This window comes from Marmota marmota, unplaced genomic scaffold, assembly GCF_001458135.2.
Source record: "Marmota marmota marmota unplaced genomic scaffold, marMar, whole genome shotgun sequence".
In the NCBI taxonomy this organism is placed as follows: Eukaryota; Metazoa; Chordata; class Mammalia; order Rodentia; family Sciuridae; genus Marmota; species Marmota marmota.
The window spans coordinates 66,464,149-66,479,996 of record NW_026000174.1 but is presented as its reverse complement, the minus strand read 5'-3'; the positions used below and the strand labels follow the sequence as shown (position 1 = coordinate 66,479,996).

General features: G+C 61.1%; 2 protein-coding genes across 10 annotated transcripts in view; one reads left to right on the top strand and one right to left on the bottom strand.

Annotated features, from left to right (window-relative positions):
• Positions 1–15,848, top strand: part of Macrod1 (mono-ADP ribosylhydrolase 1) — a 142,925-nt gene that overhangs the window by 83,497 nt on the left and 43,580 nt on the right. The gene's annotated exons all lie outside the window — the stretch shown is intronic.
• Positions 1–15,848, bottom strand: part of Flrt1 (fibronectin leucine rich transmembrane protein 1) — an 83,978-nt gene that overhangs the window by 52,504 nt on the left and 15,626 nt on the right. Inside the window, exon 1 of one of the 5 annotated variants that reach the window (XM_048789062.1) lies at positions 11,970–12,048. The exons of the other annotated variants lie outside the window; for them this stretch is intronic. The gene's annotated coding sequence lies outside the window, so the exon portion shown is untranslated. Of the gene's footprint in view, positions 1–11,969; positions 12,049–15,848 lie in introns of those variants that run through there. 5 annotated transcript variants of the gene reach the window in all.

Sequence of the window (15,848 nt, the reverse complement as noted above, 5' to 3'; positions counted from 1 at the left end):
ACTCTTGGAATGAATGAGTGATCAAGGTCCTTGTGAAACAAGGACTTGGCCACCGAGTGCCTGAGGGTTGGCTGGCAGCCCCCCTCTGCCGGCTTCTGCCAGGACTGGCTGCCTGCTGGGGGCCGCAGGGAAGAGTGGGGACAACTCAGAGAAAGACCCCTCCCTCCCTCTGGGCCATGAATGCCTTGCCAGAGGCCCGGTGCTCTGCACCCTGTCCTGATGGTGTCAGGACGCTCTGGGGTTTCAATAGGGCCAGAGAGGGAAGCAGATCCGTCAGCCACCAGGCAGCTCCCGGGGAGGCTCGTCAGGCACACATGCACCCACCCTGCCCGCCCGGCCAGGATGGAGGGGGCCCTTTCTTTCTGGCCCAAAGAAAATAGACTGCTGCTCGCCCCGGAGCCCAGAGGAGCTGGTGCCAGCCCCAGCGCTGACCCTGCTCAGCCTTTCATCGGAAGCCCGAGTCCCACAGGGTCTGCCCCCGTAAGCAGGGCCTTCCCTGGGATGAGACGCCACCCCTCCGCCCCCAGCACACACCGAGCTGCACCAGGAGGCTGCAGTGTTGCTTGGTTGCTTTCTGTCCCCAACCCCGGGCTGTGCAGTTTGGGATTTTTCCCCCCTTTGCTAATGTTTTATTCATGTAAACCCAGCCTGCATCTGTCCTCAGAAGACGAGAGAGGATGCAGGGGGGCGGGGGAGCCGGAGGGTCGGGAGAGACAGCGCACAGAGAAGGCGACCTCGGGTTTGTGTGGGTGCTGCTCTTCAAAGCCGGCCGGGCAGCCTGGAAAGATCCAGGGAAGATGTGCTCCCTCCCTGCGCGGCTGCCTGACAACCAGAGCACCCGTCACTCGGATGCGATTCATTGTCACCTCTTAGTCCATCGCCGGTTCCTTTTCAAACCTCTCCACAGCTCACTGGGGAGGGCCCCGCTCGTCCCCCACCCTGCGCCACCTTCTCTCGGGCCCGGGAGGAAGCGGGAGGCATTGTCTGTGCTAATTGCATTGTTAGACCAAGGTGCTCATGTTCGGCTGTCTCATTTGGGGCGTTTATTAGACATGATTGCTGGCTGTCAGCCGGCGAGGACCAGCAGTGGCTGCCCGCGTGGGGAGTGGCGGCTTCAGCACAGGCTGGTGTGTTCCCGGCCACCCTCCAGCAGACACCCACATCACCCAAACCTCACTCCTCCGGGGCACTTTTGTTCCTAAGGGAGCTCCCAGGAGCAGGGACGCAGGGCAGCATGGAGCTTCCTGGGGCGCTGGGGCCCCAACCCTGATGAACACCCCGTCCATCCTTCAGGTCACTATAGAAGTTGGCCTCCACTGCCTCCTCCGCTCCTTGGGCTTCCCTGGCATGTGGCACAAGGTCTCCGCTGGCTTTTGTGTGGCCCCTCCCTACACCCAGCAAGCCCCTAGGTGTCCTGCAGCTGTCAATTCATTTAGCCAGTATCCCCCCTCCCGGGGGGGGGGGGGAGTGCTACTGTAACGCTCCACACTGTCCAGATGAGGAAACCGAGGCACAGAGAGGTACTTTCCCCTCACGTTACCTCTCTTAACCCGTCACAGCCAAAAATGGAGCTGAAGCCCTGACCCCCGCAGCTATGGTGTCCCAGTCCTACACCAGGCCAGAGCACCGAAGAGCCAGGCAGAGAGCAGGCCAGGAAGGGCTGGCCTGGGAGGTGGTGCCAGGGTGGAGGGGCTCCTCCTGAGTGTGGGGTCAGCCCTGAGCCAGTCACACCAGCCATCCAGAGCCCCAGCAGGCAGGGGTGGCATAAAGAGCCTTTGGTTTCCCGGGGAAGCCTCGCTGCAGAGCAGAGGCACAGGACATTGCAGGCTTCTTGATGACTCCATCCCCAGCACCTAGAACCAACCAGAAGAGCTGACCCTGACCCAGAGTGAGGAGATTCTCCCACTCACCCAAGCTGGGTGCCAGAGGCCAGGAGGAGGCTGTGCCCAGAGGCTGAAATCCATGCTGTGTCCCTCAGCCACGCGTGAGATGGGATGGTTCTTCTAGTACCTGATGGCATGCCCCCATTCAGTGTACCCAGTGGTGGTCCCACGTATGGGCAGGTATAAGACCCCCAGCTTCGGGAGGACCTTTGATTAAACCAACCCAAGCCAGCCCATCAATTTGGGGCTCCCCTGGGAGACAGCCAGAGCTGACCACTCACTGATTCATGCATCTTGTGTTTATTGAGTGATTACTGTGCGTCAAGCACTGTGCAAAGCACAGGGGCCATGCAAAGGAGTGAAGGGGAGGAGCCGTGCTCAGAGTGAGGCAGGATCAGGCCTCTGTGTAAAAAGTCAGCTGCAATGTCCAACCATGGAAACCTTGGGGAAGTCCAGGCAGGCTTCATGGAGGAGGGGCATTTGAGCCGACAAGTGGGCATTCCACTGTAGAGAGGGGGCAAAAGTCCACAAGGCAGAGGCTTGGACAAGTCTCAGAGGCGTGAACAGAGCAGAATTTATTTGGAAAAATAGCCAAGCTGGGCGGGGTGGTGCAGGCCTGTAATCCCAGCAGCTCAGGAAGCTAAGACTGGAGGATCACAAGTTCAGAGCCAGCCTCAGCAAAAGCAAGGGAGGCACTAGGGGCTGGGGATATAGCTCAGTTGGTAGAGTGTTTGCCTTGCATGCACAAGGTACTGGGTTCAATCACCAGCACCACCCAGAAAAACAAACAAAAACAGGAGACCCTAGTCAACTCAGTGAGACCCGATCTCTAAATAAAATACAAAATAGGGCTGTGGATGTATCCCCAGCGATCCAGTGCCCCTGAGTTCAATCTCCAGTACCCCTCCCAAAAAAAAGTAGCCAAAAAGAATCAGTGGAAATGGGGGTGGGGGGAAGACAGCCAAGTTCTAGAGCATCTAATTTACTCTTCTGAAAATTAAAGTTGGAATCTGATGCTCCCCCAAAAGCCCTCTATGCCTAACCTGGGGCATGGAGAAGCATTTTAAATCCCAGCTACAGTCAGTCCAAACCCAGCAAGTAACGGGTGGCCAGGACCCTGCCTTTTGAACAAGGCCCTGGTGGCGCAGTGTGGCGGAGGTTCTGCCTAGCGGTGCGCCAGGGTCGGAGGCAGGCCACTTGGAAAGCCGCGCTGGGTGCAGGAGGGGCCCCAAGGTCCTGGGGGTAGGACTGGGGTCCCAGCAGGCCAGGCCCACTCCTCTCCCCTGGCAGACGGCCCTCACCTCCAGGCTGGGGCTGGGGGCAGGGGGCGGAGGCGCAGCATGAAGGAAGGGCGGACGGCAGCAAAGTCAGCCGGGGAGCATCCATCTGCCCTGACAGCCAGCAATTACACCGCGTGATCGCCAGATTACTCCAAATGCATTTATTACAGGGGTTAGAAGCGGGGGACTTATTTACTGGCAAATCCATACTCATTACAAGACTCAGCCTAGCCTAGACTGAAAACAGCTCAACTGAAACAAATAATTACCAAAGTCCTTCCAGCGCGGGGCTCTCAGGTGGTTGGGTGTAGGGGGAGACGCCAGGCCTTTTCCAGCAGAAAAGGGAGGCGGCGGTCGCGGATGAGGGTCTCGGATTGGGGAGGGGAGCCCCGCCGCCCGCCCCGTCGCAGGCGGACCGGGAGCCTCGCCGCCGAGGTGCGCATGCCCGCCAAGGTCATGAATATTCAAACGACCCCGGGGGTGGGACTCGAGGGCTCCGGCCGCCGCCCACAGCCTCGCGCTGGCGGAGGGAGGCCAGGCGAAAGGGGGCACCGAGCCGCGGCAGGACTCCAAAGCTGGGCTTTGCAGGCAACAGAAGTTCCACGTTTTTTCCGGGAAAAGACGCTGGGCGCCATACAGAACCCAGCCCCCAGGGTGCTGAACGAATGAACGGAGGAGGGAAGTGAAGCTAGCCACCCCTTGCCCCAGGTCATGCAGCCCAGAGAACTCCGTTTAAGTCCCCAACCTGGGGCTCTTGGGGCTGCGCGGGCGGGGGTGGGGGGGTAGGTGGGGGGCACCTCTCAGGGTCTTAAAGGGCTGGAGTCTTCTCCAGGTACGGCTGCCAGGCACACAGAGTTCTGACTTTCAGCCACAGAGCTACCAGACCCCAAGCACCCCATGAGGTGGGGGATGCAGGGAGCACAAACCAGGCTCCCAGAATCCCAAATGCCTTCCGCACCTGCCTGGGTCTCTGGGGTTCCATAAACAAAATCCATCAGAGGGCTTTCTAAGATTAGCAGAAATGTTGGGTTTCGTCTGGAGGCCTGCCTCCCATTTTACAGATAAAGAAACTGAGACCCAGACAGGGACCCAGAGCCCCAGCTCCCGCGTACAAGGGGATGAAGAGCTGCGCAGGACGGCGCTTTGGGGCCTCCTGGGTGGGGAGGCAGCGATCAATGCCCGCGTGGGGAGCTGTCAGGCCGATTGAAATGTGGGCCCCGCCTCTCTGCCCACTGGGCAGATGCTGGCACTGCAGCCCGTGCCTTAAATATTCATTCACTTGACAGAACACTAATTAAACAAAGTAAGGTGCATTATTACTTGATTAAATTTTTTATTGGCAGCTTAATTGGTCTGTTAGTTGCCCCTTAGGGAGTTGTTCACCCTCCTCCCCCACTGTAGCAAAGGAGGGGGTCTGGCACCTGAATCGCCCTTCTCTGCCCATGATGCCCAGGGCACCTCAACCTCACATTCCCCTTCCCTTGCACCCCAGCGTGGCCACTGACCACCCCCCCACCTCTGCAGTCCAGATTCCTCCAATATTGGCAATCCATGGCAACCAAGCAGCACATAGGAGTGGGCTTCTGTGGAGGGGGAGGTTTGTCAACCCCCCTGGGATCCTCAAAATGAATATCTGGGTTGATCCCCTTGGAGATGAAATAGATCCAGACTTGACAGGAAGGTCTCGGTCTACTCAGTGGTGGGGTGTAGCTGGGTGATCTGCCACTCTCTGGGCTTGAGGGACACCAACCATCACTATCCCAGCTCCTCAAGACCCTTAGGAGACCCAGACACCTCCCTGGTCACAGTGCCACCTGTAACCCAAAAAAGAGTGGCAGTGCCTGTGGCATGGATGTCCTGGGAAGCGCTGGTGCTCAGGGTCTGCTGGTAGAAGGGCCCGGGTGCCCCTCAAAACCAACGAGCACATCCCTTCCTGTCCAGCCTCCCATCTGGGTGTGCCTCCTCCCACCACCCCTACAGATAGCCAAGGTGTCCCCCCCAGATAGGCACACAGTGTTCCCTCGGCAGTGGCCTGGATGACACCTTGACCTGCCTCTCCATTCTCCCCATCAGTGAGTGGAGCCTGGAGCCAGGCTTTGACCCTTTCCCACAGGCTGTTCTTTCCCTCTTTCCCCCCAGTCTGTCCCCTGGGGTGGCAGAAGAGGAGGAAAAGGGCCAGGAGCAGTCCCGTCCTTTCAGCACCCATCAAAACTATGTGTGAGGCTCAGACTCCCCCAGTGCAAAATGGGTGCCCATCCTCATTCCACCCACCAAGCAGAATTTGAGTGTGGAGCTCTGAGGTAGAAGGAGCCTCCTCTCTGCTGCGGTAGCCCCGTGTCCAGACATCTCATCTGGCCAGTCCTCACGCCCATGCTTTAAGGTCACTGCCTTCGCCAGCTTTACACGAGGCAATAGGTCCCAAGGGCCTCACAAGCAGGACGGGTCTGCTGGGTCCAAAGCACTACCAGGGGGAGGAGAGGAGAGGCGGGCAGGGGAAGGGGCCAGGCCCGAGAGCGGCTGAAGCCCAGGGTGGACGGGCTTTGCTGGCCTTTCCCATGGCCACCCACCAGCTCCTCAGCCCACTCACAAGGCCCAAACCCCTGTTTGTGGTTTTGGGGTGGGGGCAGACAAGAAAACGGGCTTCCCAGGGAGGCCTGGGTCCATGTGTCGCCCCCCCCTCAGCTGTGCCCCGGGTGGCCGAGACCAGGCAATTGGGAGTGCCCCCATGGCAGTCCTGCCCACACCCGCAGGCTGTCCTCCGCAGGCCCTCCCACCCTCTAGAAAGGATCCAGGCCCAGGCCGATGACAGAGGAATCATCTGGCCGCCCCAACAGCCGCCGCTGGCGAGCAGGAGGCGAGGTAATTGGCATCACTGGCGGCCGGGGAGCAGGAAATGAGCGGCCGTGGTCGGCGTGAGAGGGAAGCTGTTCAGTGTCATGGGCCTTATCTGGGAACAGGCTGCCCAATTACAGGGCCATGCCCGCCGCACCCGGCAGCTGCCAGCTCCTCTGCTGCCCCTCCCAGTGTCCTCATCTACCAGGCCTGGGGCATCTGTTGCCCCTTCCGGAAGGCACGAAGCCGCTGCTGCCCGGGAAAGGCCTGGCCTGACACCGACCCACCCAGGTGTGCAGGTGCCCACCCAGCAGCAGGAGCAGGCTCCCTGCTCAGATGCTCTGCCCCCCAGCCACCTGCCACATGAGAGGATTAATAACTTCGTGGGTGGACGACACTCCACCGTCTATCTCAGACCTGCAGTCGCTGGGGGCCGCGGAAGGGTGTCATATATTAGGAAAATGGGACAGTAATGGGTTTGTGATCGTACTTGACGCCGCCCTGTGTTAGAAGATTCCACTGTGCAGTATTACGTGGCGCACAGATGATAGGGGATGGCCGTCCCTGGAGGGCGAGCTGTGGGTGGGGCCGGGCCCAGGCGGGAGCTAGGGAGGCAGCTGTTAGCATTATTCTGGGAACCACCGCACAGGGGTGGCAGGGGTGGCAAAAGACCTGGATCTGGGGGCAGACCCGCCCGAGACCAAACCCTGCGGCTTCCCCCATTCGGCCTCCGTTTCTGCATCTGTGAACTGGGGGCGCTGCCGCCTGCCTGCGGGTTGTGAGGGTTGGCTGGGCTGGGAACCTGTGCAGAGCGGGGCAGAGTGAGCCCTGACCGAGGCCCGCCCCCACTCCTGGACTCCATGGGCCTCTGTGGGAAGATCGCCCTCAGGTCTGCGGACAGAGGCCTTCAGCTCACTCTCTCAACCCTGCTTTTCCCGGGTCACAGGCCCCTGGGCGTTACGTCCCTGGGGGCAGTCAGCCAGCTGGCCGCGGGATGCTGTCCTTCCCTCATCTCTGGGGAGCTCTGGAGAGTCTCCTGGCCCCGCGTCCTTCCTGGCCAGGGCATCCTGAGGGCAGGAACGGGTCTGCTTCCTGCCCGTCCTCGGAGCTGGCATGAGCCTGGCACTGCAAGGACGTTCTAATTCCACCTCCACCGGTGACGCGGCCCACTGAGCAGGAGCTGCACGTGCACGGGGCAGAGGGACCCCCGTCCCTCCTACCTGCCTCAGTACAGGGAGGCCCTGGCAGTGGACTGTGCCCATCCTTAAGTTCAGCCCCCCGCCGGGCCTGCCCCGAGACCTTCCCCCAGCCTTATAAACTAGCTGTTGGCTGGAGGCCCAGAGTGGCCCAGAGTGCCACCTGGGAGCCAGCCGAGCACTCACTAAGTGACACCTGGGGAGGGGGTGCAGGCTAGCCATGGGTGGCACTGGTGCAGAGGCCACAGGCAGGCTGTGGGCAGTCGGGGATGCGAGGCTGAGAGGGGGCTCAGGCCTGCCAGTGCGCCTGGGGTGGAGGCCGCCCTGATCCCAGGGCCTGGAGTCTGGGTGTGACCAGGACTACAGCAGTGGGGGACAACTTCTGAGGGGTGGGACCCACCAGACACCTCATTTCTCACCAGGGCTTAGGCTACCCACCCCACATTGTGGAGACCCCTGGGTTGGCGAAGTACCCCCACCAGATTCTCGGCGGTCCCCAGGGAGTGCGGCTAGTGGGCAGGACCCGGTGGCCCGCATCCTCATCACAGCTAGCCCTGGCAGCCCGGCCACCCTTGCCCCGCCCCTCTGTGTGGGGTTTGGGTGGGGGTAGGGTGGACCACCCACCTGGCCCCAGGCTGTCGCCTCCAGATGGAGATCTGGGCTCCGTCTCTCTGTCCGTCTGTCCCCCTCACGCACAGCCTCCTGTTCCTGCAGCTGCTCCCCGTCCTCACCAACCTCCTCCCTGCAGACAGCTCGGCCCGTGGGTGTGAGTTTCCACAGGAGGGAGCCCCGTCCCCCCAGCACTGAGTCCCCCCAGCACTGAGGCAGAGCCTGGCGGGTGGGGAGCAGGGAGTGGGGAGAGGGGCTGCGGGGACCCTGAGACTGATGCCGAGGCAGGCTCCCAGCACAGCCCCTCCACCAAAGCCAAACAGGCAGCGCCTTCCCGGGCGGTTTCACCAGGAAGCCGAGGACCGGAGCAGAGGAGGCCGGGTCCCTCTGCAGCTGCATCTTGCTAGTGGGGGCTGGAGCGGGCTCGGAATCCCCTCCTCTCTCTCTGCTCTTAACACGTCCCCCGCCAGCCTTCCCACAGCCGGGACACACTGACAAATCGTGCTCCCCTCCTGTGGACGGGAGGCCAGGCCCAGAGGCCTGACGGCATATCCCAGAGAGCCTGTGCACACAGCCGTTGGCATCTGTCCCCACCCTGCCTGCCCCAGCAGCCCAGGAGGGACAGGGACATAACCCAGCAGTCACTGGTGTTAAGAACTGTACTCAGGGGAAGGCTGAGCCACACCAGGGTCCTCTCTGTGCAGAGGAAAGCAAGGCACCAGGAGTAGTCAAGTGTCACTGGGCTCACCCACCGCCCAGCACCACCCAGCTGCCATCCTCAGACATCACCACTTTAACACTCCAGGCCCTGGGGACACGGGACACGTGGTGAGGCTACGGCCTCCAGAGCACACTGTCTCAGGGAGTGAAACGGACAGGCAGAGAATGTCACCTAGTACCCAGTGCTGGGAAAGGACACGGGGAGGTGCCTCTGGCTATTAGCTCTACTGAGGCAGGAAGACCCCCCATGATGGGGACAGGCTGCTCCCCCTCCAGCTCCCTCCGGGCCTGTACAAAGCGCCTGTCCCTGTGGTTCCCGCTAATGAAGGGCAATGCCACCCACCCAGGAACCCGGCTGCTTCCAGCTGGTTTTAAAGAGGTGTCTCCGAGGTGATGATGGCGTTTGTTCCCACTGCTATCTCCTGCCCACCCCGCAGTGTCCCTCTGTGGGTATATCAGAGACTTAGCCAGCAGGGACAGCTGCCCCTCACCCCGCCCCCAGCCCCCGCCCCAGAGGAGTGCCTGCTCCCAGGCAGCCTCTACGCTGGGTGCAAGGGGTTTGGGGACAATTAGGGCTGAAGGTCACTCTCAGGACCCACGGGTTGGCAGTGAGGAGGACCAATTTCTGGACCAGGCTAGGGGAGCAGAGCAGGCCTCGGGGAGGAAGGGGTGTCTCCAGGGAGAGGCAAGGAAGGTTCTGTGGAAGTGGGAGGCGTGTGCAGGGGGCTGCAGAGGGAGGGTCACAAGCCACTTGAGAAATCCAGCGCCAGGGTGGATGGAGAGGACGGTAGTTAAGGTGAAAGGAGAGCCCCAGAGGTTTGGGGTGTTGGTGCTGGGGATGAACTCGGCCTCACGCATGCTCAACACCTGCTCTACCAGTGAGCGACAGCCCAGCTCAGGGGTCATTATTCACAAGTGACAACACAGGGCCCTTGAAAGTTGGCTGGAGATTGCCACCCGAAGAGGTGGACACTCAAGAAGATGGAGAATAAATGACAAGGGAAGGGCCCACGGGGCAGGGAGGGGCTGGCCAGGTGGAGGGACAGAACAGGGACAAGAAAGTACGTCCATTTGGTAGCAGGGAAGGCCTTCCTGTCTTCTCTGGGCACTGAGAGGTGCGCTTCTCTCCCCAGGAAGCTCTCTACCCCTTTAAAAGATGAGAAGACTGAGGCCCAGGAACCCTGGCTTGCCCTGGGGCTGGGACCAACCCGAGGCCCGCTGGTCAGCTGCCAGCCTGCACCCTGCCAGATGCCCCTAGGCAGAGAGGAGATGAAAGGGGTGAAAGTTGCGAGGGCATCGTACCCAGCGCATACTTGGTTGATATTAACTAGAGGTGCCACCCTGGATTTATAGAGCATGTGTTTTCCAAAGGCCCACTGTCACCGCGCCACCATAGAGCACAGTCTCCGGGCGAAGGCAGCGCTTCCTGCCTCTGCAAACTTAATAATCCCCTTTGTCAGGCAGTTCCTCCTCTGTCTAACCTAAATCTCTCCTGTCATGGCTTGAGCCAACTACCTCTGCCAGGGCTTAGCCCACCCTGGAACAGGCTTCCATCTGTCCTCCGTTCCCTGGTGAGACATACAGACGTCTCCAGGGAGGTGGGGGCCTCCTTCCCCTCCTGTGGCTCCTCATCCTTCCGCTGCCCCTGGCTAACAGTGGGGCTCCCCTCTCCTGCTCGGTGGGAGGACGGTGGGAGGACTCGGGAGCCCTAGGGCTGGCTTCTCCTTCCATTCACAGGCTCAGGTGACAGCTGCCTCCTGCCACCAGGGCCAGGGCCTTCCCTCCAGCCCTTCCCAAGCTGGAGAGTGGCATCCAGCAGATCTCAGGATCGTGGAGTGCTCGGCATGGTGCCTGGCGCATAGGAAACGCTCCATAACCATATAACCGCCGTGGGAAGCTAAGCGCCAGCAGAGGTGGGTGGGCAGGATGACGTGGGAGGAACGCAGGGACAAGGACTCCCATCTCCGCCCTGCCACAGCTCCTGGGTGACCTTGAGCAGACCCCCTTCCCGCTCTGCAGGCGGGGGAACAGGAGAGGGGCTCCAGAGGCTCTGCCCACCCCCAGGGCTAGAAGCTGCCAGGTCCCAGCAGCCTCAGGGAGGGAGGGCAAGAGAAGGAGACGGGCAACCCCGGGCCCAGGCCACACGCTGAAGAGCCCAGGGAGCCCAGGCCAGGGTCCCCACCTTCCTCCTTCCTCCTGCGTCCTGCCCCGCCCTGGCCTGTTCCTGCCCAGGTGTCTGGGTCGGGGACTCTCCCTGCAGCCTCAGACCCACCTTGCCTCCCCCACCCAGGCCTGGGTTCCTGGCCCCAGTCCCTGGCATGACACAGATGTCCCTGGCCCAATCCAGTGCCGTAGCACCCTGGAGGGAGGCCTGGCCTAGCAGCCATTTCAAACCCAGCCCTGCAGGCAAGTGTGAGCTGTGACAGCCCCCCATTTACAGAGCCCGGCCTGGTTAATCTGCTTCATTAAAGACACTAATTAATTGGCTTAATTAAAAGGGTAACCTCAAAGCCAGCAGAACTCCCTCCTAATGAGCATGAAGCTGTACTAGGAGAGCGTCCCCCCAGCCCCCAGCATGCCGGCCCCAGGCCTGAGCTCGGCCTCAGCTCCCATGTCTGACCTGAGACCCAGGCCCCCAGCCCGTGCCAGCCTAGGACCACTGACCCTCCGGCTGGGCCCAGACACCCCTCGGGCAGCCAGTGTGCTGGCGGGAGATCGGCATCCCTGGTCACACTCTGCTGCACACCGCACGGCCTGGCTGCTGTGATCAGACCCCAGCGCAGGCAGGTGGCAGCCAGTAAAGGTCAACAGGCCAGGAGGGAGGGACAGTGTGAGAGGGAGACCCGGGCTGGCCACCTCTGCCCGAGTGGTGGGAGCTGAGCCGAGCAACAGTGGGCTCAGCACAGGCACCGCAGGCCCCGAGAAAAAGGTCCTTGGCCACCAGCCTCACTGAGATCATGAAGCTCTGGAGTCAGGACAGGGGGTTCCAGGCCCAGCTGTAGAGGGAGCCATGGCCCTCCCTGTGTGCACTCAGTACTTGGTACTCAGTACTTGTTACTCAGTACTCCAGGTTCCAGTCCCAGGTGAACCCTTCTTGGCGCAGCAGGGGCGTGGGGAGGGGTGGAGGCACTGCACACCCCCAGCCCCTAAGGAAAGCCTGTCCACAGCAGCATCTAGCCCCCCACATTCAGGAAACGGTTCTCTCCGGTCCTTGCACAAAGTGGCCCAGCTCAGAAGGGCTCCTTTCCGACCACGCTCATTTGAGCCCCCAACCGCCCTGGGAGACCCAGCACTGAGTGTGAGTGCTTTAGAACGGACGCTCTGGGGGGCTTGTCTGCAGCCAACTGCTGCCCTGGGGCCACTCCAAGGGATTTGCTCCCTCCTCCCCCAGATGCCTCCACAGACACCAGCCAGGTGCGTGAGCAGCCGCAACTGGAACAGGCACTTACCCGACAGGGGTGGCATAAACATGCCCCACGGTGCCCAGGGACCAGGTGGCCTTGAAATGTCCACTCAGGTGTCCCTTACAGCCCCTAGAGAGGAAAGACAAGGACCTCAGGATGGGACAGGTGGCCCCATATCCAAGGGGGCCCAGCTAGACCCACAGAGGTGGACAGACACCTCGGGAACCTGTTCATGGGTTCAGGGTGCCGAAGTCAGGGGGCATCCCTGAAGGTCCGAGCCCACTCCCAGGCCATCTGATGGACAGGACCCTGCCGTGAGGGAAGGAGTTGGCCAACTTTAGCTGCTGCAAGAGCTCAGGGCACCATCTGGGCCTGTGCCTGCGTCACCTACCCTCAGTCCTCTCCCACAGTGGAACTGCAGCATGAGGCCCATGGCCGTCTGTCCACCTGGACAGATTTCATCTCTGCATAAACAGCTGTGAGCTTGAGGGGAGGGGGGGAGAGGAAGGGCAGCACAATACAATAGACACTAGTATGGCCCTATGTATAAACGTGGCTGTATAACCAATGTGATCCTGCAATATGTACACCTGGCAAGATTAAGATTACGTACCCCATTTGAATCAAATGTATGATATGTCAAGATCATTGTAATGTTTTGAGCAACTAATAAAAAAATTAAAAAAAAAAAAAAAACAGCTGTGAGCTTGCTAGGCCAACAGCTCTGCCGCCCGGGAGCGCAAGAGTGTCCGGCCCTGTGACAGGAGACTCAATCAGCACAGATCCTGGGGAGGGCGGGGCCGCCGCACAGGAGCATCGGCTCAGCTGCCTGTAACGCCCAGACCTTGGAGCTTGGAGGAGGCAAGGCTGTGGTGCAGGAGGCCCCACTCAGATCACAGGTCTCAGGACGGTCAGCCTGGGCTCTCAGGGCCCCTAGGCCAGGGCCCTCGGGGACTGAGGCAGGGGGAGCCCAGCACAGCTGAAGCGTGCAGGGTGGAGGCTGGGCCTCGGGGAGTCCTGGATTCGCTCTTCAGTCTCTCTAGGTCTCTGGTCCTTCCAGTGAGAAATGGGATCCTTGGCCCTCACCCATCTCCTTGGCTGTGTCCAGGAAGGGAGCAGAGGACAGGGCTGCCAGTTGAGGAGGGGCTGGGACCTGCACCTGGCTCTGCTGGTGCAAAGGGCCTGACTCCCCGCCCTCTGGAGAGGACCTGGGGAAGACAGGACAGGCCTCATCTTGAGGGTTGCTCGTTATTATATCAATGGCATTACTTATTCACAGCCCAGCATCCAGACTGGGCGGGAGGGCTGTGAGTCATCCCCAGGCCACCAGGGCTTGAGGGAGGCGTGGCCTCCTCCCCAGGGCTGTGGGTCGTGGTCTGGGGCACAGCCTTCCCAGGGCAGAGCAAGGGACTTCGGGGAGGAGGCCAAGGAGACAGGAGGGAAGCAGCTCAGCAAGGTCCCAGCCTCAGCGTAACAGGGTCTTCAGACCAGGCTTCACCCGGGGGACCCACACAGGCTCAGCACCCATTTCGCAGATGGGGAAACTGATCCTGCTGGGATGAAAGGCCAGCTGGGCCACAGCACACCCTCTTGCCCAGCAGGAGGCCACCGAGCCGGCTGTCTGCCCCAGCCCCTGTCCCTCTCCAGCATGCACCCCCACCCCAAGTCATCAGGGCGCCCGTGCCAGAGGTCAGTGCAGCCCGGGGAAGGGGCCTCTGCTTCCAGTACCTCCCCCTGGGCGGCCATGGGATGGAGTGAGGCGGGCAGGTGGAGAGCCAGAGCTTAGCCGCCATCACCACCCCGTCCCCGCCAGGCCAGCCCGGAGGTGGGGACCGTGGGCCGTCCCTCCCCACCCCTGCTCTGTGCCAGTTTCCCTGACGATGATTTCTGTTGGTCCTTCCAAGAGTGGGACAGTCCGTGGGCATGCCTTGGTCCCCAAATCCCAAAGTCTCCTCCTGAGGCTCTGTCGCTTCTCCCCGGCTGTCCCCTACCCTGGTGAACATGCCACCTCAGCTGCACGGTGCAGGCAAGGAGCCCCCCCTCACAAAGTGTCCCTGCACAATTTGCCCATCACCCACTCGGACCTGGCACTGGGCACCCCGGCCCGCCTCTGAGTTTCCTTGGCTTTAACGTGGGGTGATGGGACCCCTCCCATGAGACTGCAGCAAGGGTCCAGTGAGCTGGCTGGGAACTCTATGGGGACAGGGCAGAGACGGCTTTTGCTCTGTGCACCAGGGTGGCTCTGGTGCTTAAGAATGGGCTCTGGAGGGGGCTGGGGCTGGGCTCAGGGGCAGAGCGCTCCTCTCACACGTGTGAGGTACTGGGTTCGATCCTCAGCACCTCATAAAAATAAATAAATGAAATAAAGGCATGTGCCCTGGTGCCCAGCTCTTAAAAAGAAGAATGGGCTCTGGGGGACTTGGCTGAACCCTGGGAGTTATGTGATGGGGGTGAATGTCCTTGCAGAGCCTCGGTTTCCTCATCTCTAAAATGGGCCGACACACTCCTCAGAGCTGAGGAGTCAGAGCAGCCCCTGACCTGCTCTTGGGCAGACACAGGAAGAGCTCCCCAAAGGCCAGCAGCCCTGTCTTCCTGTTATCATTGCTGCTGTTGCCACTGACTGCCCTGCTCGGCTTCTGTGGCCCTCCTCGGCCTCTGCCTCCATGGCAGATCTGTGGTGGGCATCGGGGGTCCTGGGTCCATCCCAGCCCACAGCGGGTCCAGGGCAGCCCCTTGCAGGACGCCCCAGGGCTCCTGCAGACAAGGGCCTCTGTCCTGCTGACCCCAGGTCAGGGCAGGGGCAGCACGATGGCACAAAGGCTGGGCTGTCTGCACCTCCGGCAGGGCAGCTGCCCACGGCCAGCCTTTTGCCACAAAGAGGCCTTTGAGCAGCTGCCGGCAGGAGCCGCGCTGTCCTCCGAGGCTCCCGGCTCTCACAAGCCCCGTCTGTCTGTGAGGCCACTGGGCCAGGGAGGCAGCTGCATGGGGGCAGGGCCCACGCCCAGCCCTGCTCCTGGGCTTGCTGCCTCACCAGCCTCCTCATCCTCCTCTGAGGGTGTCAGAATGGGCCTCAGGTAGGCAGGATGGGCCAGGGTCCCCACTATGGCTGGGCAGCTCCAGGCCTGGCACAGGGGCACGGGAAAGCCACATCTGAGGCTCTGCCTCTCCCAGCCTCAGTCTCCTCATCTATAAAGTGGGCACAGTGGTGCACACATGTACTCTCAGCAGCTTAGGAGGCCGAGGCAGGAGGACTGCACGTTCAAGGTCAGCCTCGACAACTGAAGATAAAACATCTCTAAAAGCCGCACTGGGGGAGGATGCCGGGGGCATAGTTTGGTGGTAGAAGAGCCTAAATAAAAGGGGCTGGGGATGTAGCTTAGTTGTAAAGGACCCCAAGTTCAATCCCCAGTATGGCCCACCCAAGAGCCTCCAGCTACCTCAGGGCCATGGTAAAGATTGGATGAGGCCCACATTTAGCACCCCACTTGCTGCCAGGCAGTGGCAAGGGCGGACACCAGGACAGTTGCCCCCATACCACCCCACAGCAGCTGGGGTGAAGTGACACCACAGGGTGGGGCTCCAGAGGTAGAGCTTGGCTCTGTCCCCAGCTCTGCCTCTGATTGCTGAGTGACCTTGGCCAGGTGACAGAACCTCCCTGAGTCTCAGGTTCCTCCTTTATAAAATGGGCCGAGGCCACCCACTCCTAGGGCTGCTAGGAGAAAGTAATTTATCAGCTCGCCCCAGGCTCGAGCCTGAGCCTCAGCTGGATGAATTGATGAATCTTAGATTGGAGGCTGCGGTAAGCAGCGCCTCCCGGGTTCAGGGGAGGGAGGGAGGAGCCACACAGGTGGGGAGGTGGGGCAGGGAGTGGGCTGGGAGGGTGGGGGCAGGAAGTCTGGTTCCTTCCCCAGGAAAGGCTTGTGG